This window comes from Cyprinus carpio, chromosome A7, assembly GCF_018340385.1.
Source record: "Cyprinus carpio isolate SPL01 chromosome A7, ASM1834038v1, whole genome shotgun sequence".
Lineage (NCBI taxonomy): Eukaryota > Metazoa > Chordata > Actinopteri > Cypriniformes > Cyprinidae > Cyprinus > Cyprinus carpio.
Window position 1 is genome coordinate 14,937,376 of NC_056578.1, and position 25,076 is coordinate 14,962,451.

Sequence of the window (25,076 nt, forward strand, 5' to 3'; positions counted from 1 at the left end):
CTGAGAAAATGTATCAAGGGAAAAATAAGTTAATTTTAAATTTCATGGCATCAACACATCTCAAAAAAGTTGGGACAAGGCTATATTTACCACTGTGTGGCATCCCCTCTTCTTTTTATAACAGTCTGCAAACGTCTGGGGACTGAGGAGACAAAGTTGCTCAAGTTTAAGAATAGGAATGTTGTCCCATTCTTGTCTAATACAGGCTTCTAGTTGCTCAACTCTCTTAGGTCTTCTTTGTCGCATCTTCCTCTTTATGATGCGCCAAATGTTTTCTATGGGTGAAAGATCTGGACTGCAGGCTGGCCATTTCAGTACCCGGATCCTTCTTCTACGCAGCCATGATGTTGTAATTGATGCAGTATGTGGTCTGGCATTGTCATGTTGGAAAATGCAAGGTCTTCCCTGAAAGAGACGACGTCTGGATGGGAGCATATGTTGTTCTAGAACTTGGATATACCTTTCAGCATAGATGGTGCCTTTCCAGATGTGTAAGTTTCCCAAGCCACATGCACTCATACAACCCCATTCCATCAGAAATGCTGGCTTCTGAACTGAGCGCTGATAACAGCTTGGGTTGTCCTTGTCCTCTTTAGTCCGGATGAAATGGCGTCCCAGTTTTCCAAAAAGAACTTCAAATTTTGATTCGTCTGACCACAGAACAGTTTTCCACTTTGCCACAGTCCATTTTAAATGAGCCTTGGCCCAGAGAAAATGCCTGTGCTTCTGATTAATGTTTAGATATGGCTTCTTTTTTGACCTATAGAGTTTTAGCCGGCAACGGCGAATGGCACGGTGCATTGTGTTCACCGACAATGTTTTCTGGAAGTATTCCTGAGCCCATGTTGTGATTTCCATTACAGTAGCATTCCTGTATGTGATGCAGTGCCGTCTAAGGGCCCGAAGATCACGGGCATCCAGTATGGTTTTCCAGCCTTGACCCTTACGCACAGAGATTGTTCCAGATTCTCTGAATCATTGGATGATATTATGCACTGTAGATGATGATAACTTCAAACTCTTTGCAATTTTTCTCTGAGAAACTCCTTTCTGATATTTTTCGCCGGGGAATTGGTAATCCTCTGCCCATCTTGACTTCTGAGAGACACTGCCACTCTGAGAGGCTCTTTTTATACCCAATCATGTTGCCAATTGATCTAATAAGTTGCAAATTGGTCCTCCAGCTGTTCCTTATATGTACATTTAACTTTTCCAGCCTCTTATTGCTACCTGTCCCAACTTTTTTGGAATGTGTAGCTCTCATGAAATCCAAAATGAGCCAATATTTGGTCAACATTTGATATGTTATCTATATTCTATTGTGAATAAAATATAAGTTTATGAGATTTGTAAATTATTCCATTCCTTTTTTACTCACAATTTGTACAGTGTCCCAACTTTTTTGGAATCGGGTTTGTAGTTTTGGTTTTATTATATGCAGCATGAATTGGGTAGATTGGTGACAGTGTTGCTACCAAAGTTGTGCTTCATTCAGAATTTAATTTAGAACTGTGGTAGCAAACAAGATGCACAACAGTAATTCAAATTTCAGTGTAAACTACTGACAAAGCCTTGTTTGAAAGTTTTGAAAAAGTCTTGAACCTAAATGTTTGTAAGACAGATATACAACTAGCTAGATGGATGGACAGATGAGAAGACAGAAAGATTGATAAATAGACAGACAGACAAACAAACAGAGAGATAGACAGATAAATAGAGAGCTCTCATTCTCTACAACTCCATTAAACCATTAATTACACTGTAAGTTGTTACTGTGATAAATGGTGAGGCATTACAGAAAAAATGTGAAAGTATGTCATGAAACAGGACCTGTGTGTGTGAGAGAGAAAGAGAGACAGTGAGAAGATGGGGCCCTCAGGACTGATGTGATGTATCAGCTTGGCTGAGTTTGTTGAGGGACTCAGGGAAAGAGACAGAGACGGAGACACAAACAACATTTTCCACCTGTATCACCAAGCGAGGAGACAGCCAGAGGTTAGAGTGTACTGAGGAAACAGCCAGCAGAGATAAACATGTCAGCACAGGCAAAATAAAGACACAGAGAAACACATCAGACCGCTCCAAGAAAGAAAAACACATGATGTGCACAAACACTCTTTAAGACATATCTCACAATGCCATACATCTACAGTGGGTATAGAAAAGAATCCCCACCCCCTCAAAATAATCACATTTTGAAATTTTGTACAGTGAAGCCTATTGTTAAGAAGTGGAAGGTATTTGGTGCAACACAGACCCTCCCTGGATCAGGACGTCACTCCAAACTGGATGAGCCAGGAGAAAACTGTTCAGAGAGGCGACAGCAACTCCGAAGCAGCTGCAGGAATTTATGACAAAGAGTAGTCATTGTGTGGATGTGACAACACAACAATATCACAAATTCTTCACAAATGTGGCTTGTATGGGAGGGTTGCAAGAAAAAAGCCACGCCTCAAGAAAGGCCATATGCTGTCACGACTGGTCTTTCCCAAACGCACCATGAAGGTTCTAAGGCAGATGAGACTAAAACTGAATTATTTGGCCTCAAGACCATGATGGTGGAAATCCAATACAGCTCACCATCCAAAAAACAGCATTCCTGTAGTAAAGCATGGAGGTGGTAAGTAAATTTACCTTCCAACATGACAATGACCCAAAGCACACAGCCAAACTGACCACACAGTGGTTGAAGGAGAAAAAGGTGAATGCCCTTGCATGGCCTAGTCAGAGCCCATGGAGCGACTTGAAGACTGCAGTCCACAAATGCTCACCATCAAATTTAACTGAACTTTGCATTTTTTCAAAAAAGAGTGGACAAATATTGCAACGTCTAGATGTGCAAAGTTAGCAGAGACATATTCTAAGACCAAGGCCAAATACTGACACAAGGGAGTGATTTTTGTCCAACACAGTGATTGTGGTTTTGTATTTTATTTTATTTTATTTTTTCTGATATGTTGTTGTTGTATCTTTCACTTGGATGTTATAAGTTGCATTGATTAAATACAGCTGTATAAAACAAATGAATGGTGTCCATCTTCATTTCAGGCTGCAAAGCAACAAAATGTGATTATTTTTTCGTTTCTATGTAAGGATGGTTAGACAGATTGGGAGCTGCCCCAAACTTGACCATGTCACATATCCTTTATCAAATGTATTTTAAGATCATGGAAGGGTGAAATATGTGTGTTGTTACTGTCAGAAAACCCAGATGTCAACTGATTGTCAGTAACAACCAAATTGCTTCCAGCTCGGTAGCTAACAGAGGGAGAGAATGAGGATATCTGTGGGAGATGGAGAAACACTTTCCACTTTCCAGGCTGTGAACTTTTTAAGACCTCTAGTTTTGGCCTCTCTCTCTCTCTCTGTCTCTCTCTCTCTCTCTCTCTCTCTCTCTCTCTCACACACACACACACACACGTATACAATTTGCAACATCTCTAAAAACAGAGGTAAAGTCCTCGTAATGTGACACTTCTGCAACATCTGCACTTTGGAAAGTATCCCGGAAAAAAGGAAAAAGTGTTTTTCTTTGGGCTTTCACTGAGGGGCTCTGAAATGCTGGTATTGAATGCTTGGGGCTTGCGGTGTCAAGCTGCTATTCATAGAAACCCTCAAATTATCATGAAGCAACTTTTAGAGGTGGAGTGTGTGTAGTACATGTATACATCTGAGGGAAAGGCTATCATAGTTTTAACCAGAATTGTAATTATGATATTACCAAACTTTACATTTTAAACCAGTGTCTGTCTGTCTGTTTGTCTACTCTATCTATCTATCTATCTATCTATCTATCTATCTATCTATCTATCTATCTATCTATCTATCTATATGGTCTAGAGCAGTGGTTCTCAACCACATTCCTGGAGGACCACCAACACTGCACATTTTGCATGTCTCCTCAATCAAACACACCTGATTCAGGTCACCTTCTCATTAGTAGAAACTCACAGACTTGTAATGGGTGTGTCAGACAAAGGAGACATGCAAAATGTGCAGTGTTGGTGGTCCTCCAGGAATGTGGTTGAGAACCACTGGTCTAGAGAACAGCGTCTTTCATGAGGGACGTAAGATTTTCTATAAAGCTACAGAGAAGGCATTGGAAGTATTCTACATTAACATGCCGAGTTTGTATGATGTCTGAGAGTTTTGTGTAACACATGCAGAGTTTGTTTATTGGAGTTGAAAGTAAGGTCACCATGCATGGGGTTCCACTTCAATCAATGCTTAACAATCAATGCAAGAGTAATCAATGCTGAAACACAGGAACCCCTCCATCTGCACAAGTTTAACAACACATTCTGTGGTGTGACTCCTTTCCCAGAAAAATCATAAATAATAAACACACAGCAAGAGGCCAAATCGCATGTTGTATAACCGTGTATGGATTATCAGCCTATTAGGGTGCAAGGGCTTGAGCGGAGCTTGTGAAAACGGTTCCCAGATGAAGACAAGCACAGCTGCAGTCAGCATGTCTGCCGGGTATAGATGGCCTGTGATTGAAGAAAATCTCCTCCAGTCTCCCTCTGTTCTGATGTAACCAACTAATGACAATGTGGTTTAACAGCACTTTCAGACATTCTCGGCTTTAGAAAAGAAAAAAATCCTGGGAACTTTGAGGTCCCTGCAGATTGTGTGAATGTGCTTTGGACTGCGCACACAGAGAAATGAGAAGCTATGAGGGAAAAATTGGAGAACAAAAGAGTTTCAAAAAGAAGAAGAAGAATGATAATCAAAAGAAGGTTAGGCCTGTGGATCTGGAGACACTAATTAAATTTCATGGCAGTGGACTTTTGGTCCCCAGACACAAATACAACTGTGATTGCACAGCAAAAGAGCAAGAGTAAGGAGAACTGCTGTATAGCGAAACAAGTTTCTCCTATTCATCTGCCCATAAGCACAAAATGGGTTTCCTCTTTTTTTTTTTCGTTAAAAAAAAGCTTTTGTTCTCCATTCTCATTCATCTGATATAGAAAGGCCTTACCATTTAGCAAGCAGATTAAACATGGTATCACAACGCATAGTCTTTCTGAGTAATTCCTGCAGCCAAAATATGAATTTCTTGCTTAATCAACTTGTGCTACTAAGAGGCAAACTTACTACACCAACTGAATACTCAAATATTCTAACCACAGAAATGTAGTTTCAAAAAACCATATAACTATTTGAGTCTGGTAAAGACTGTGGTAATGTATCTTAATAATATTATATATATAGTATATATAACCAGTACTGGCAGTCAACTGAATGAATGAATGAATGAATGAATGAATGTGTAGATGAGCTTGTTTCTTCATCAGAACAGATTTGATGAAATTTGGCATTACATCACTTGCTCACCAAAGATCCTCCGCAGTAACTGCGTGGCATCAGAATGAGAGCAGCAAATAAAAGCATCACAGTAATCCACAACACATCTCCATCAATTAATGTCTTATGAAGCGAAAGAGATCATGTCAATTGGAACACGGTTCACGCACAGAGCTCACTTCTAATGAGCTGGTTATGTGAATCAGGTGTGTTAAGAAAGAGAGACATGCAAAATATGCAGTGGAGGAGCGCGAGGATTGGAATTGAGAACCGCTGATTTAATGTATCTTTGCTGAACAGAAACTGTAGTATATATTCAGATGAACTTCATGCTTAGCACTGTGACTGATTGATGATAGCTGAACTAGAGAGCATAGTGCAAGATAATTTTGACGCACGAAGCTCTGACCAAACAAGCCCTGGGTCATGCTGATGCCAGAAGTCTGGACAACGCTGACTGTGAAACCCTCTGCACACCTGCACAGAAACAGATGCCAGCTGACTTAAAGATCACAAATAAGGCCCACTGAAAAGATAGAGATACTGTAGCACTTGAGAGAAAACACATGACTGTGCTGAGAGGACTGACGTCATGTAGTCTTAATGTATTCTGAGGCTTGGTGTTCTCTGTAGTACCCCTACAGCATATATCTGTGTGTTTGGACAGAGGCATACGACTGGATGACTAATGAATCACTATTACAGTGTAACCAAAGTTAACAATGATGACAAGCACTGCGACTAAACTTCTTATACTGCGCGGCATACACCTGCTGACATCGCATAATGGTGAAACATATAACATAAACAGATCGCTTTCTCTCGCATTATACATCTAAACTTGATCCATGCAATATACACCTAACAACACTCGCGCATACATATAAATCGCTGCATACAAACACAACTGCACATACTCGGCAGATACACTATAAACTTGATCCGTGCATATACACCTATTAAACACCGAACATAAAAATGTAAAATCGAATGCGGCGACTACACATCCATAAAACACTTCGCGATACCAAAAAATAACATTTACTAAGTATACACAGTGTCAGATAAGCAAGAACATGATTTATTTGTGTAAATAATATATATGCAAGTGATTTCATCTGTGTAGATGTGCAGAAACACAATATGAAGCGGCCCTTTGTTTCGGCCTTCTACCCCGGTATACAAAAAAGCATCAATAACACGCAACGATGTCAACATTATCCGCGGCAAAGTTTCACGGACATATCAAACTTGGCCAGCAGTAAGTTCATTGGCATCAGAGTCTCGTCTTCGATCTAGAAAAAGGTGAGATATGAACTCTACTGGCAATATCTCCGGGCCCGTCGAAATAGCTGCAACCCACGCTCGCAAATTACACACACACAGAAAGATGAGATTGATAATAAAAGTCCTGTTCTCTTAGGTAAAAAATATAAAAATGTGTCCCAACACGTCCCAGTTTAATAGTGAGTTTTCCATTTTCAGAATTAAGGATGTCAAGGGCAATTTAAATGTGGGCGTTTTTAAAGTTTGCTTCTGTTTTTTGTTAAAACGTGTTTGTTTTTACAGGCCAAGGACACAATACATCGGACTTTTAATAAGGAATGTTATACTGGACCTCTCCTGACGATATAAGGTAGTAGTAACGCAAAAAGAAAAAAAAAAAAAAACAGCACTTGCATGAGATTGGACATATTCAAATGCGTCCCTTGAATTTGACAAAGCATGGGATAGGAACAGTTTTAAGAAAAATCCAAAGAAAAAAGAAAAAGAGCCACCCATGATTTAAGGTAACATTTTTTTTTTTTTTTTTAAGATGTTAGTTATTGTAAATTGTTTACTGCGTGATGTATTAATTGAAGGGTTTATTAGATTACCCCTGGTTTTAATTGTGTCAGTAGTTTGGGAATACTTATATGGGCGTATCCATACAAGCTAATTACACCTTAAGTGAAGGGTCAGGAACTGCGACGCAGCTTGGGGATTTTGTTAAAGGTGTCAAGATGAAGGCATTGTACGCTAAATCCCTTAAGACACTACTCTTGGTAAGGACTGGAGGTGTGTGTTTTTTTTTTTGTTTTTTGTTATGAATGAAAGTTTAAATTGATTTACTTTTTTATTTCCCTATGGGCTTCCTTATAGGGTTTAGGGTTATTTTTAGGCCATATACACCGCTTGTACTCATAAGTGAGTGACCATACAGCAAGTATGGTGACCCATATCTTGGAATCGTCCGTTACGCTTAAAAACGACTTCCATTTACAGAAATGCCTGCGTTGTAAACATGAATTCCTTTTACACAAAAGAACATCTACCATATTTTGTCCATACAATGAAAGTTAAGCTCATACCAACATAAATCATCATTACTTTCATTGTATCTTCTATGGTCCACAGTAGACAGTCATACAGGTGTACTGAGTAAATGATAACAGACCTTTTGTTTTTTCAGTGAATTATCCCCGTTAAATCTGTGCGTGTATATGGATCATAGATGACATACCGTATGAGTAGTTCATATGCACAACCGTTGTAGTTTAAGGTGTTTCCTCAAAAGCAAAACTGTCAGAGAAGCAAAGCAAAAAACCTCAGCAAAGCCTTTTTCAGTCCCAGTTCTGTTCTTGTAACATCAACTTTCTGCCAGTCTAAGACTTTCTTTTGGGGTCGCAAGGAAGAAAAGGGGAAACATTTGCTTTTTACAACCTGCCAAGAAAACGATTTTCGGTATGGAGTGCTTATACGGTGGTTCATATGCACGTGTTTTATACATGTATTCAATAAGCGAAGTTTGATTTCCCCCACCTTTATCCATCCTACGCGGGCCTCATAGATAAGAATGCACAAATGCAAGAACTTGACATTAAGCCTCTTTCACCCCAAAAAGAAAATGCCGCGGTTTTTTTAATCTTTATTGGGCGTTTTATTTTTTTATTTTATTCTGTTTTTTATTTATTCATTTTTGGGGGTTTATTTTTTTTTGTTTTTGGTTTTTTTTTGTTATTATTTTATTATTTTGTTTTTTTTTTTTTTAGTTTTTTTATAAATTTTCCTGTTTAACTTGTTTTATTTTTTTATAATTAAGGCCGGTGGGTTCTTTTTTTTTTTTTTTTATTATTTTGATTATCCATTTACATGAAAATTTCTGTCATTTGTGGTGAAAACCAACAAGACGATATTTTTATTTTGTCATATACAAATGAAAGTTAAGCTCATAACAAATAAATCATCATTACTTTCATTGTATCGTCTATGTCACCAGTAGACAGTAATACAGGATTGTGTGTAATGGTGGTAAAATGATTAACGACCCTTTGTTTTTCAGTGAATTATCCCTTAAATCTGTGCGTGATAGGATCATAGATGACTACCATATAAGTAGTTAATATGCAACAAACCGTTGTAGTTAAGGTGTTGTCATCAAAAGCAAAACTGCAGGAGCAGAAGAACGCAAAAATAACCTATCCGCAAAGCCCTTTTCAGTCCCAGTTCTGTTTGTAACATCAATTTTATGACAGAAGTCTAGACTTTCTTTTGGGGTCGCAAGGAAGAAAAGGGGAAACATTTGCTTTTTACAACCTGCCAAGAAAACGATTTTCGGTATGGAGGAACGACAGGTTAGTCGCAGACATTCATGGAGACCATTCCTTTGTGCTTCTTTAGGTCGATAACGTTACTATTTAGGGAACGCCAAAATTGTTGGAACCTTGTGTAGAAATGGTAAGTGATAGTGTGATTTGGAAAACCTTATCTAAGAATATGATTTCTGAAAAAGGATCTATTTGACTTGAAATTTAAATAAACAGAGGCAATTGCCTGATCCAAATGCTGACGGGGTTTTTGATTCGACTGGCATTGGACGATTTCTCTTCAGGTTGCTTTCCGTTTTCTAGGCCTATAGTGCGGTTGTGCTCTTTCTATCAGTAGGTGGTCAGTCACGATTTAGTAATAATGTGGGCCTTCCCGACTCTCTGACATGTGAATAATGATACAATTTCCCGGCTTCATTGATGTGCTGCCCAGGTAAAACATGATTGAAACCACTGACCATGGTGTGCACTTGTGTTAGATTCCAGTTCTTTGAGTGCTTTGTAAATACATAACAATTATCAAAGCTTTTTTTCCTCCAGCCCCATCCTTCAGTTCTGGCATCCGGGCTCCGAAACCACCTCCAGCAGTAATTATGAACACGGAAATGTAACAAGTGAAAGTAAAGCAAGAGTTTCTCCTGGATGGATCCACACTTGATTTACTTGATTCTGTATTTACTCTAACTCAAGCCAGACTTTTGCTCTCTTAGTGACTCAAGACCGAAGAGTTGGCAGCACCCACTTATTATGTCTTCTTTGACTGTGATTAAGCCTTCTCAAATTCGACACTACGTGCGGGTGTGGGCTTGGACCCGGATTTCCTTTATCGCATCAGTTTTGTTTTTATTTTTGATTCTTGTAAATAACCGTGACTGTGCCATTCTTTCTTCCATGTGTCTTTCTCTTCTGAACTATTTCACAAGCCTGACTAAGCTGTTCCCCCAGAGCCTGCGTTTGCGGTAGAAAGTCCAACCAACTTGTCAGGTGCGACGAGCAATTTAGAATGCGCTGACTTCTGATCGTTCTTATTTGTGCCAATAGCATTCTATCTTTTTTTCAGATCTCATCTCAATTTCAATTGCTTTCTCTTCTCTTCTTGTTGCTTCCCTTGTGCGGGACATGGGATCACATGGTCCCTATGACCTGAGAATCCTCTTGACATTCGTTTCGTCATGATGATGGGTATATGAGTACTGTCTCCCTCTGCACTCACTGAGCAATGCTCCAAAGGCCCTAAAGAATGCCCAGCCTCACAATCCCTCACCAAAGATACATGTAGTAAATGGCGCTAGAACACATTTTTCTCAATACTGGGACCAGTTTTTCAAAACTCTTCAAACAGTGAGCACAACAGCAGTCGCTATGTTGGGCTAAACAATGCGAGTGTGAGTCATTAGTCAGTGTTGCTTTGGCACAAAAAGCACTCAATGACGTACATCGCGTTTAATTACAGTACCATTTACATTATTGTCTCATCTCAGGATCACAAACCACCACAAAACGTTATATAGACCTACAGGCTAACTTTGTTACATTTACTTGCTCAAAACAGTTATAACTTAAGTTGTCTACAAACCTAACCAATGCATATAGAAAAAACTGAAGAAGACAGCAATTAGGTACACCCTTCTACCGTAATACCACATGGGAAATTATATACCAAAAACTACAAACAAAAAATAAATCAGTAATTAAATAAAAACAAAACAAAACAATTATATGGAGGATGGAACACCTACATCCCACGGCCTTAAAACTTCATTACCATCTATACAAAGGGAAACCTCCAAAATCATTTTTATTCTGTACATGCACAATTATTCTAAACATGGATAATGTATCATATGCCTGCATGTGAATTACTCAAAACCAGTTTTTAAAGCACAGTGCATTCTTGTTTTGGTAAAGAATTTACAATAGGAAAACATAGGTTTTTAGTCGTTAGTGTTTTTTATGTCATTGTCTTATGTGTCACTGTTTAGGTGGACAAACTTTGGTGGTTATGAAAGAACTGGACTTGATCTGAGGACACCATATGAAGTGTTTTTGGACGTTTTATATTGCAGTTTTGTAATAGTTGTTTAGGAGCTGATACGTTGGTAAAGGAGAAACTGTGTGAAGAGTTTTTTGAAAATGTGAACCTGCGTATTGAGAAATGGTGGTACATTCATGAAGTCAGAAAAGTTCTAACTACAATTTAATGTAACAAGTGTTGTTTTGTTACATTTACAAAATTTCTCATGTGACACAACACAAAGTTGTTTTCAAGGCCTTCTGACTATGACATCACTATTTTTTAGGCAGATTTTACCAACCACTTTGCTTTTAAGCAAATTTTATGACAGCGTGCTTAACAAAATTTTCTATTACAAGCGATCCATCAAAACACTACAACACCCTCCCCATTCCTCATTCAACATGGACAAGGCATGCGACAAGGGTGAGGACATAATAATGAGACAGTGATGATGATGTTATCACCGAGGGCGGTCTTATCAGCAACTTCTTGTCTCCTATGGCTTATAATTGGAGGTGTAGTGAGTGACAGGTAGAGAGATGGCAAGAAAGAAAATGTCTGTCCTTAAAGATGTCTCCTTTAATGCTAAACACATCGGCCAGGAGCAGGTGACTCATCTGCAGGTACTTTTGGCCTGGAATTCTCTCCACTTCAATTTCCTCTTGCTCCCCCCTGGCACTTGAGAATTTATTACACACAAAGTAATAAATGAAACAATACAAGTGCTGTTATGAATATGGGCCGGTCAGCTCTGTCGTGAATAGTAATATGAAAATGACCCTGTCATGATATTTAGCACATTCACATACTATTTAAAGACTTTTAAGATCAAAGCCTCCTCAATTTTCAAACTGGTTGAAAAGAAATACAAAAAGCCCACTTGTCTAATGTTGCTTCCAGAATCTATCATGTCTATGTGCTAAGAAAAAAATTTATGACATATTATTTATTTTATTTATTTATATTGCATTACAGTAAGCATTAACAATATAGGACTGAAATTATTGAGTATTAAGATGTTTGTGTGTGTGTTTTTTTACAACGAAATACACACTAACTTTTATTAGCAGCAGTCACACTGAAAGTGTTTTTACAGTTTTTTCATTTTGCTAACCATCCTTTTGTCCAATCTGTATGCACATTTTCAAAACCACTATAACACAATTAGCACAACGCATCAGTGTGTTGTGACCATACCTTTAACACAATTCATGTTTTTTTCACACAATAATTCAGTAACATTAAACACGTTTCTAGAAATAGCTGTAAATTTTTATTTTCACTATAAGCTTACCCCATACCAATTATAGATCTTTCTTATCTTTTTTGACAACCATCGCTTAAAACACAGCAGGACAGAAATGAACCCCGATCTAAAGGTTCCAAACTTTGAATATAGTAACAAAGTCCCCTACTTCTGCAACTAACAGCACTCAAAAGTATTGGAAAACTAGATTCTTCTATGATAACAACATCATCTCCTCTGTTGTAACAACTGATAAGCATTTTTCAGTAACAAATCCACTAAAAAATATTTAGAAATAGCTGACTTCCAGTCTCAGTTGAAGGAATATTCAGTTAGCGATGCTCTTTCAATTACAATCAACAGAGTAAAAAGGACCTCTTTGAATTGGTTTTGTGGGTGCAGAACAACACAAAGAATCAGAGAGAGAAAAAAATCCTTATAATTTTTCTGTGGATAGGGAGAGAGGATCTGTTAGAGTCAGAAGAAGATAGGTAAGGGAGAAGAAGATTATATTAAGGGAGGGGGTTCTGACGCTGTGTCCCCCCCCCCCGGGGTCACACCGGGTGTGACCTAAGAAGGTGTGCGCCGATCCTCCATGTTTGCATGTTTTTTATGTTTGTTTGTTTGTCCCTCCCTCCCCTTCCACATGTGGTAACCTATGAATAGCTTATTTGCTGCCATGGAATATAAAGGGGTAAAGGGTTTGATTACGTGACTTTTTTTCATCTCACAGTACTGGACTTTATTTTGTGCAGTTGTGAATTTTATCTCACAATTTCTGCCTAAAGTCTGAATTGCAAGATGTTAAACTCCGCAATTCCAAGAATAGAAGTCCAAATTGTGAGGATAGAGAGGAAGTTCACTAATGTACCCGTTTTTTAAATAAAGCTTTGCATGGTATACCAGGAGGCCATGGTATGTTTGACTAATTTTGTTGATCTACATCGGCGATCAGTATACCATTTGTCTTTTCCTGGCACCATCCACATCCAACCACCCACCCACTGCGAGAGCAATTTCAATCAAGGTTCCAATTGAATTTCTGCATAGACTGAAGCTGCTATTTTTCTATTGTACATTTCTATTAAAAGTAATACTCATTCAGTTTTTAGAGTATGTTATGTTTTGCTTCAAGACCTGTGACACATTCAACACTTAAAATGTAAAATTGAGGTTTCAGTTGAAGGCAACTAAATGTGATACAAAAAACCCCATGGATTTTTATTTGTCTGTATGCCATGTAGAATACTGAACACATGTATGTCAAACATGATACAAAGAAATGTAATGCCAGTTTTTGGAAAAAGCCATCAACTGTTTTAGAGACGTGTAGATAGTTTACGGTAGTGCTTAATGTTTGTCCGAATGACTCCTCAGATTTTGACATTGTGTTCTTTGCTGTGTTTTTGATAGAGTTAGTATATGTAGAAAAAGGTATTCAGCATTTTGAAATGTAGAGTTTGTACTGTTTATAACAATAATGTGATTTTGGCCAGAAAATTAACTATTGGTGATTATAGGTGTGCTGCTGTGTTAAGAGTTTCGAAAAAGTACTTTAAGTATTTTGGTAAACGCTCTTGTTAGCAATTTAAAAAAAGATATGATAAAAGACTGCCCCAGTGACAGTTAAAGATAAAAATAATGTTAATGCTGTAAATCTACAGTAGGAGTGTTTTTTTTTTCCAAAAATGAAGTGTATAGTTCATGAAATCACACATTTATCCAGTCAGTCAAGTAAAATTCGAAGCAGATAGGTTTTGGGGGCATAATAAAATATTAATTTTCTTCAGGAAGAGAGCCACAGTTGCGTTTCATGTACAGTAACAACACAATATATGGCCAACCAAGCATCATTAAAAATATTTATAGAAGGAAATATTTTTGTCCATCAATAAATTCTGTAAAAATGTACAGCACCTGGCTCTAGTGGAAAGTAGCCTGAAAAGCCTTACCGGGCAAATAAATAAGGGGCACACAAGCTATACAGTCATTGTGTACACACACAAACCTGTCACAAAACTTGAGGGACTCTAAACACAAGCTCTAGAAGTCCTTATTTCTTAATGACATTATTAAATCCTTCCTAAACCCTTGGTGAGTTTTAAATTATTATTTTAGATGTTTTTTTTAAAAGTTGTCCTTTGCTTTATGCCTTGTTTCCATGCCTCTTTTTCTCCACTGAGCAAAACCATAGCACAGGGACAATACTGGAGTTTGCAGAAGCCAAATAGTTTTCACTATGTGTACGCGCAAAGTTTTTTTTTTTTTTTTTTTTTTTTTGGGGGCCAGGGGAACAGAGGGTAACTATCGGCTAATGGCTACACAGACAGAAGGGGTAAGACAGTTAAAAAAAGACAAGAGGCTTACTGCATGTCTGCAGCATAGAAAAAGCACTTGGATGGAGCTCTGCTGGTGAAGCTCCAAATAAGACTATAGTGATTCAATCCTAGCTGCTTTATCTTTCTACCAGAGATGCCATGACCACTGTGACTAAGAATAGTATAAAGAAAAGCCCATGTCTCTGTAGGGTTGCATTGATAATATTTCCTATTGCAAGCCAATAATTACAGTATTTTCAGTTATGGCTGTTTGACCGATAATATGGCAGATCATCAATTCAGTACCGTATGGTCTAAATCATTTAAAATTAAAACACTAAAACTAAAATCATTTTTAATGCTGTAAGTGAATTTAGGCATTTACAACATTATGAAAAATGGATATTCATTTTAAGATTTGCTAAAGATCATATTTATATGTCATATTTATATTGTTTATATTTATATGTCATATTTATAATTTTTATTATAATGAATAAAAAAAAAATTATAAAGTGAATCTTTTTGGATATATTTGGATTACTTTTTGCCACTATGTAAATGAGGAAACGAGCATGCAGTTTTAAACAACAAATGTTGGCTAACAATAATTTTTCATTCAGCAGCAATATAATATTTAAGAAAAAATCTGTATTTATTTCGGCAGCAGTAGTCATGGACACAAAACCACAACAGGTTGTTGGAAAGATCTGTTCCTGTTCATCGCAAACCCAGGGAAATGTAAAAACAGAATGTTTTTGTGACTTTGTGCCCTCATTTTGTGATGATGCGTTACATGTGATTGAAGCCTGATGAATAGGACTCTCAGTGGATATATGGGTGGCCTGACACTGAAATGGCTTATAAAATTTACACCATTTTTGAACTGAGCCTTGTCATTTGTTGGAATTTGGAGAAGGGGTATCAAATTTAAAGACCAGAGTGTATAATAAATTGTTGAAAATATCATGTTTTAAACACTTCTGCAGTATTTGGTTTGCTGCCCTTTTTCAGATAGTGTTAACTTTCAAGGAGAGATATCACAGGAATACTGTTTTTGGACCCGAGATGGTGGGCTCACCCCAACTCTGCTGATAAATAGCTAGGATCGTTCCAAGTCTCCAAGCCTCTTTGTCATGTTGTAAACTCCTGCTTTTTTGAATCAAGCCCGCCCAGGGTGCATCATGCTTGCCCCTTTATTTGTATATATATAAAAAAAATAACAACATGCTTATATTTTACTTATGCTTGATTTAAAGCACATTAAATCTTAAAATGCATGTTAACATCAGTCTAGAGATGACCCTGTCCTGCCCCCCAAATCACCTCATGCTTCTTCACAATCTCCTGGCCTCCTTCCCTCGTAAAAAAATATGTCATAACCTGCAAATTTGCAAAAGGCTCCCCCTAGAAGGAAGTCTTTTATTAGGCATTATGTTTTCTTTTGCTGCAGGCGGCAGACAAAATAAATCCGACCTGAGATTTATTTCTTGTTCCTCTTGGCAGCGTGGCATCCAAGAATCACACAGCACTCTGGGTTCACCGCGAGAAAAGAATCTTAATCATTACAATGGGTCTCTGACGACGAAAGGGGACAACGGAGCGCTAGATGCTATGCGCTAAAGTGGAGAGGAGGGAGAGGGAAAACGAAAATCATAATTCCTTCATTGTACCGTTGAGAGAATAAGTAGAGCAACTGTTGATTTAGTCTTTGTTTCAGTATTTTCATTCATTCCCCCTAGAAGACAAGGCTGAATATTCAGCTCACCGCTCCAAGGGGACTCCAAGGCAAAGGAGTCTCACAGTGAGTGACCCTTACTCCACATCTCCAGGTGAGACTGAGCCAAAGCGAGGAGGATGGAGGAAGAGGAGTTTAGCAGGCAGGAATTTTGCTCCACTCAGCTGCATCGAACACAAAATGAGGTTAGCGAAAGAAGGGATACTGTTTTGGGCCTGGGTGAATCTGGAGCATTGCAGGCAAAATGCATACAGTTTTCTTATGGGCAACATGGATGCTTGTTTTTAGCCAACCTTCACTGCCTGCCACCAGAGAGTTATTTCTGGAACAAAAGTTGTCAGAAGCTGGCAGACTTCTCTAGATAAAGACAATGACATATGCACATGAAAATTAATATTAAACAAACAAATAAGTTACCTAATAAAATTAGCCACCACACTTGCTGTCCACATAAAACATTATATTTATGTACACTCTTTAAAAGACATTTAAAAGACAAGGCCTATCATACTCGCCTATTCCTAGCGTTGTTAAAGTGAGAGTCATGAAAGATCTTTTGGATGGACCAAATTTATTGTCTTTACAACTGCTTTTGTAACATTCTATTCCTAAAAATGAGAACTGGTTTGACAGTTTAAACTTAATTGCATTCATTTGTTCAGTATGCAACAAAAGTAATATTTCAGTTTTGTCTGTTTACTGTACCTTCTCCTTTTTCACTCTTCATGTTTAATGGGTAAAGACAGTATAAAAGGGAACTGTTACAGAATATTTAACCTGGGCTAAATGCAGTAAGAGCAGTTGTGTTTCCTGAAATGTTAAAATATGCACATCATGTTCTGCCAGTCATGCAAACAAAAGAATCAAATGACTGAGACGTGCAAGTCTATGAAGACAAAAGGTTGCCAAAAGACAATTTTTATTTTTATTTTTTTGACAGATATTGGTTTTATGCACACTACTATCCATAAAAAATAAACTTAAACCATTTCTGTATATTTCAGTAAAACACTGGAATATACAAAAAAAAACTAATCTCAGCAAAGGTCAAGTCATGAATTCATTATGTTAATGTTTAGAAATACCTTAATATCTCCATATTTATGATATGATCAATCTTGTAGCCAAGGTTTATTTAAAATAAGTGGTGTCGTTGTTTTATTGGACCGAGTCTATTAGTTTCAGTATACAGTAGTCAAAACATTTAAAGTGGATCAAAAAAGTTAATCAGTTGTCCTAAGACAAGAACACATTTTGGATTTAGGTTTTAGGACAACTTTGAAGAAGGGTTTTGGATTCACTTCAAATGTTGACTAATCTTATATATTCATTCTTGAATATATATCTCATAGTCCCTATTTTTCAAGACAAGATTTGTAATGATCACGAGATAAAAAGAAAAAAATAAAGATTTTGTAAAAGCTGCACTCATTGACTTATATGGTGATTCTGGCCATTAAGTTTTAGTGTTAAAACATGTCTTTTCATGGATGGATTGGATATGCTTGAGAGAGTATCTGAAAACAAATGGTCAGAAGAAGTGTGAGGCTCATTTTCTTTCTGTCTAGGGTATCCATTTGGCCAAAACTTTAGTGTTCAAGGTTATCAATCAGTCTAGCTTACAAACAACCAAATCCCTTTGGAAGTCATTAAATCACAATATAGCACAAGGTTTAGCTGCTTTGTGTCTTCACCACACACTGTTTTGGTTATTTTCTAGTTTGCATTTCAGTGCCTCATTCTTTGTCAAGATCAACTGACTGTATTTGTATATTTGGTGAGAAAAAATGTGTGTAATTTAACAAGAGTTTTTAATATCTACTTTGATTGCATTCACCGAGGTCAAGAATGATTTTATAAAACAGCACACTGGCTTTAAAAGAGTCATGAACAGAATTTACAAAGACTAATAAGCTGAGGTTACGCTGGGCCTTTGGTTTTAGGATGTTTCCTGAATATTAGTCCTCTTGCACAGCTTTCACTTTTAACTATGCCAATTATAACTCCAGGGATACTTACTTTAGTCTTTAAAGTTCCAACATTAAACGTAATAAAATCCCATTCTCACTGTTTTCCTTGATACTCATTTTTAACATCTGACTGATGCTCTGACAAGAAAGAACAGTGAGGTAAATATATTCAAGCATACAAAACTAATTCCTGACCGAAATATAGGGTAAGATGTAACACCTCCCTAGACAGTCCTAGCAGACACAAAAAAAAGTCCAGAGGAACAGTGGTGCATCTTCAAGGCAATCAAAAATGCTTTAGAGGTTTGCTGGATTTTTTTTTTTTCTTTTTTTTCGTACTAAGGATTTTAGTAAGATGGTATAAATTTTGTAAGATGTAAGACAAGGCAAGGCAAGGCAAGGCAAGTTTATTTATATAGCACATTTAGTACAAAATGGTAATTCAAAATGCTTTACATAAAAGAAAGTAAAACAAAAAAAATAATCATAATAAAACATTAATCACTAAAATAAAACAAGGAATTTAAAAACTTTGAAGATTATTTAAAATTGATTTAAATTTAATTTAAGACAGTTAAAAATATTAGAAAAAGCAATATACATACATAAAATACAGTGCAAATCAGTTCACACATTCACACAGTGCCACAGCTAAACAGAATAGTTTTGAGTCTAGATTTGAATGTAACTAATGTTTTAGCACATCTGCACGCAAGAGTCTTCTGGAAGCTGATTCCAACTGCGGGCAGCAAAATAGCTAAAATCAGATTCCCTTGTTTGTGTGAACCCTTGGTATTTCTAACTGACTCGATCCTAATGATCTGAGTGGTCTGTTAGGTTTATATTCAGTCAGCATATCGGCAATGTATTTAGGTCCTAGGCCATTGAGTGATTTACAAATGAGTAAAAGTACTTTAAAATCAATCCTGAATGTAACAGGAAGCCAGTGTAAGGACTGAGAGGGACTGGTGTGATATGTTCAAGTTTTCTGGGCTAGTCAGAATTCTTGCAGCAGCGTTCTGGATTTGCTGCAGCTATCTAATGGTCTTTTTGGGAAGGCCGGTGAGGAGACCATTACAATAGTCTACCCTGCTGGTGATAAAGGCATATGAACAAGTTTCTCCAAGTCTTAACTGGAAACAAAAACATCTACAATTCTTGCAATGTTTTTGAGATGACAGTATGCTGATTTAGTTACTGCTTAGATATGACTACTGAAAACTAAGGTCTGTCTCCAGAATCATACCAATATTTTTGATTTTTAGTTGTTTGACCCCTAGAACCAAGGTATACATTCACCATGAGAACTTCATCTTTGTTTCCAAATACAATGACTTCAGTTTATTCCTTGTTTAAAACTGAAGAAATTTTTTGGCCATGCGTTGGCAGAGGGAGTCAATGGGGCTGTAGTTATTTGATGACAAGACTTGGCAAATCTGGGTATCATCATCATAGCTGTGTGATAGGCAGTTTGGTTCTTTATCATTATTTGACTATTTTGGGAGCACTATACAGGCTAAACAAGAGTGGTGCAAGAATTGAGCCTTGTGGGACGTAATTATCAGACGGTTTTGGTTTGAAATGAGAAATAACTTTTTGAAGTTTTTGGTTATTTAGCTAAGCTGTCTAGAATGAAAAGTGACTGTCAAAAGTTAAACCACAGGCTAACTGCTCTTATCAACAACAGAGCCATACTGGATTAGCTCCCTACTGTCAGATCAACATACTGCCAAAGATGGGCTTGACCATTATTTAAAAAAAAAAAAAAATGCTCTTAAAAAGGCTGTGTAATATACAATAATTTATAGCAAGCAGAAGAGGAACATAGTGAAAGTTATTGGCTGAAGCATGTGTGTACTTTTGTGTTTGAACTGTCTACACATCTTACAGGAAAGAGGATGTTTGTTATTAGTTTTGTTATAAAGAGTGTTTGGAATGGTAGCTGCGCTAGTTTGGAGCCGGACTTCAGAGGTTCTTCTAAGGAAATCGAAACTGCATTTACTGTGTTCAATGCTGCATGTTGTAAGAGACTATTAAATGGATAGTTCACCCAAAAAATAAAAATTCAGTCATCATTTGCTTACTTTAATTGTGTTTTCACATTTTTGTATCACTTTCTTTTATCTGCAGAACATAAAAACATATACTTTGACGAATGTTTTTGTCAATACAATGAAAGTCAATGGGGTCCAGAATTTTATTGTAAACAAAAAAAAAAAACGTCATACAGGATTGGAAAAACATTAGAGTGAGTAAATGATGACAGATTTTTAATTCTTGGGTGAACTATCCCTTATTTTATAACAACACTTAGTAACACCTTTAATTCTAACATATTATACTAAGTTCTAATATAATTAGTTCATCTTCTTTTAATGCTTTAATTTGCATGTCTGCCCTAACTTATTTCTCAGTCTTCATCTTCCAGGGCCTGTCCAGACGCACAGTCTTGCTTTTCTTGGACATCCGTCGGTAGCGTATTGATGGATGGACATGTCTGTCATTCCTGAGGCTCCTTTGGCGACGTGCTCCTGCCATCCTTTCAAACTGAATGAAGAGCAAGTGTGCCATGAGATTACTTCAGACCTCACCTCCCTGATCATACTACAGATGATGATGAGAAAAAACCAGTATCCAGGGTGCATAAATCTAAACAAAGAATCCTTTTTCTTTAGGGTGTGTATGTGTGTCTCTGTGTTTGTCATATGTGTGTGAGGTTCTCTCTGTAGAGGACAGAACTGGAGCTGGACTTCAGACCAAGAAGGCGGGACAGATGGGAAGTGAAACTTCATACAGGGACAACTTTGCTCTTCACTAATTGTCTTGTACGTTTTCCTCTCTCACTTCATCTTGCTCTCTTTTTCTTTGATCTCTGTAATTATGTTGTCTCTTCTTTTGAAGAATAGACACTGTCTACCTCAGCTGAAGAGAGTCTGACAAAACAGTGCATGGAGATGAATGAAGTTTACAGTCTTTAACTGGGCTTTTCACACTGCATTTAACCATGGTTTATCATCTTTTATAAATCCCAATTTTAACCCATTTCTCACATTTGTAATTTTGAAAGGGGAAGTTATATGAAATAATTTTCCTTCTTCAAACCTGTATGACTTACTTTTTTCCCTCTGGAACACATAAGATATTTTGAAGAATATAAAGATAAGATCACAGGTAATAATCAACACTGGACCCCACTGAATTTCACTGTATGGAAAAACAATAAATAAATAATAATAATAATAAAAAAAACTACAGAGTTATTCTTTAAGATATCTTCTTTTGTTTTCCATGGATTACTAAAGTCATACAGGTTTGGAACAGCATGAAGGTGAGTTAATGATCACAGAATTTTCATTTTTGAGTGAACTAGCCCAGTTTTAACTGCAAGATGTGATCACTGTGTTTGTCCCCTATGTTAAAGGGGACATGAACTGAGAAATCAAAATTCCCTTGATCTTTTGACATATAAGGTCAGTGTACCATAAAAATGTCCTGTAAGTTTCAAAACTCAAAACATTCTTGTTAGTCTAAAAAGAGCTTCTTTTGAAGCCAATCTGCCATAACGACAGGTTGTGGAATGTGCCAATATAGGATGTAACAGTGTGGCTAAACCCTGCCTCCACAGAAGAAAATCAACACCTGCTTCTATAGCACTGCCTATTTAGCCCCGCCAAATGATTTGTTCATGTAGTGTAAATAATGAGAGACGCAAATGCAGGTCTACACAGAAACCAACCAATAAAGATGGCTCTGAAGACAAGACGCTGTACAGTGCAAGTTCCAGAACTTGGTCCTTTGTTCACTTCATTTTACCGCAGATTCATTTACAAACAAGGCACAATTTGATGAAGTTTTTTTTTTTTTTTTTTTTTTAGAAAGACTGAAACTAAAAGATGATGCTGTGCGATATATTGAATCCGACAGTATAAAGTGTGAGTAACTGTTTTTATTATATGGTCATTATTGCTTGTCTGTTATTACAGATTGTTTGATGCGGACTGATTATTTAGTTTTTAACCTAATCAAAGCAGTGTCCATCTGTAGGCTGTCAAACATACAAAACTGTTAGCCAATCATGGCAGTGGGTGTTTACTTCCGAGTCTACAATCTGCCACACCTATTCAAACAGAGCATTCCCATGAGGGGGGTCAAAAAAGGAGAGAAAATAGTCTATAACTGCTAAATTCTGATGTTTTTTGATGTAAAAATCTTGATTACATTATAAGTGGACCTCAGAGAGGCAGTTAATGACTCCTTTAAATATTCATTTGCTTTGTACAATTACAGAAACTTTCACACACTGCATTTAGTTTTAGGCTTTTGAAGGCAAAAATCTAATTGTCAAACAGGGACAGAAACCCTGTTAATTTGACTGAATTATTCTTACAATTATGGTCTGAAAAGTATATTCAAACTGAATGGTAGATCCAGGAGTATAGATCCCAAATGATGTGCAAGTCGTTATTTGAAAAGGTACTGTATTCACCAAATCAATGATATTGAGACCACAAATGCGCAATAATAGCAACTATGACCTATTATTATTTAGATCTTCAGTGTCACATTATCCTGCAAAAATCATTCTGATGTTGATTTGCTGCTTAAGAAACATTTCTTCTTATTGTGAATGTTGAAATGGTTCTGCTGCCTATTTGTTTGTGAAAACCATGATACCTGATGTTTTCCCAGTACTTAATGAAAGGTCAAGCGCTTATTTGCAATGGAAATCCTTTGTAATATTATGGATGTCTTTACTGTCACTTTTGATCAATTTAACGCATTCTTGCTAAATACATGTATTCATTTTTACTGACCCCAAAATTTTAAACAGTTGTGTATCTTTCAATGTCTAAACACACTCACTGTAGGCCTATACCCTGCACAGCTGGATTGGTAAGTGGCCAGTTTTGCGTTGTGCTCCAGCCATCATATGATTCCAGTAGGCCTAAGGAAATGAGCTTAATAACTTGAATAGAGGTGAAGAAACTCAGCCTGTGGTACATAGTTTCAGTCCCACACAGTTTGAGCCTTTTAGTTTAATTAACCTTCATTTCCCTCCATTTCATAATTGGATAGAAGCAGCAAGACCCTGGAAGCTTTCCTTCTCCATTTATGGCCAATACCAAACAAATGGACACACACACACACACTTATTTGTGCAATTGGTGTTGATGAGCTGAGAGCCTTTGCACCACATCTGAACCTTATTTGCTGCAGATCTAATTTCTCTCCATTACAGAGATAATGCCCCCAAATAATCTTGACTTTTCCAGGTTTCAGTGGTGGTGCTTCCACCTGTACTTGTCTGGGGGCTCATGTGGTTCACCCTTTCTCCTCTCCTTTTCTTTCCTTCGGATACAGCCAGTCTCAAGTTGGATCCACTTGCCTTGTTCCTTCGTGAAGTCCTCAGAGGGTAACGGTTTAATTAGATGAAAACAATTTCTGCAGCTGCCTGCTCTAAAGTGAGGCAGACTGGTATGCACTGGTAAAGGTTAGTTTTATTAGCTGTAGAGGCTCCAGTGACTGGACAGACACATTTGTGTTGGAGTTGTCACAGAGATGGCTGTAGACTTGACTGGATTGCACAGCCAGCTATGCGTCCATCTACCACTGCTTCCCAGAACTTGTAATTTCCACAAAGCAGGATAACTGGAAGAGCTGGTGTATAGAAGGCCTCTTGCATAACAGATGCGAGTGAAAGAGAGGTACACAATTTGTGCAGATGAACCAGTGCAGTATTTATGAGGTAAACCATTATTTTTTTACTAACCTCTGCTGGAGTTATGATAGAAAACAATAAAATATGTCCATAAACAATCATTTGTCATAATCACTGTGCATCTTACTATACCAAAACTTCTAGTTTAGAGAAAAACTCATAATGCCACCTAAATATATCACCTAAATGTAGGGATGATCAATATATAATATTTGAGATTTTTAGTTAATTTAAATTTATTATAATTTTGGCCAACATTGTTAATATTGATTATAAATTTTGCTAATTTCCCTTATTTTTATATTTACATTTCCCTTATTTTGTATTACCTTTGTCACCTAATGCTCACTTAAGGATAATATTTAAAAACAATAATTGTTAAATGTAATCTTCAGGAAATCTTAAAGTGAATATCCATTTTTCATACTGTACATTACACTGCTGTGATGCTTAAATTCACTTGTAACATTTAAAAAACTTTTACATATATACATATACAAAACTATTATTAGCTCATTGGGCTCCTAAAAGTTATGACTCTTTTACATTCTTTATGTAGAACTAATAATTTTGAAAACACTAAGATCTTCAAATGGAACATTAAAATTACAGTGGCTCTTCTGCAACTCTCCACTTGGCAGAAACATCTCTGGTGGATGTCTTCAAAGAGCAGACATTGCCAGAAAAATACTAAAGCCATTCTGTTATTCTAAAGATTTACAACTGTCACCTCTCTGCACATCATCTACGTGCTGGACAAATGGAGAACCACATGAAGAAAAGCCTGCTGATCCATGTCAGGTCTGCTTCCCGGTACCACACACTGCGGTGGTTATTACGCAGCACCGGGACTCGTACCACACAGCCAATCATAACAATATTGTGAAGGAGAGAAAAAAAATCGGAGGCAGAAAGAGATCTAAATACCATCACATTGTGTCACATTGTTGGAATACTTGAGGAGAGAGTGATCGAGAGAGAGTAACGAAGAGCAAGAAAGAGGAAGCACAGCAGGGAAGCTGGTTAGATGTATTCTAATCGTTTTCCCTGGCCTTCTCAAGCCCTGCTCCAGTAGACTGTTTGTTTAACTTTAAGTTTGCATGATTGTAATTCTATAATTAGGTGGTTTGACAAGTGCTGGCAAACACACAATAATAATGTCTCCTGGAAT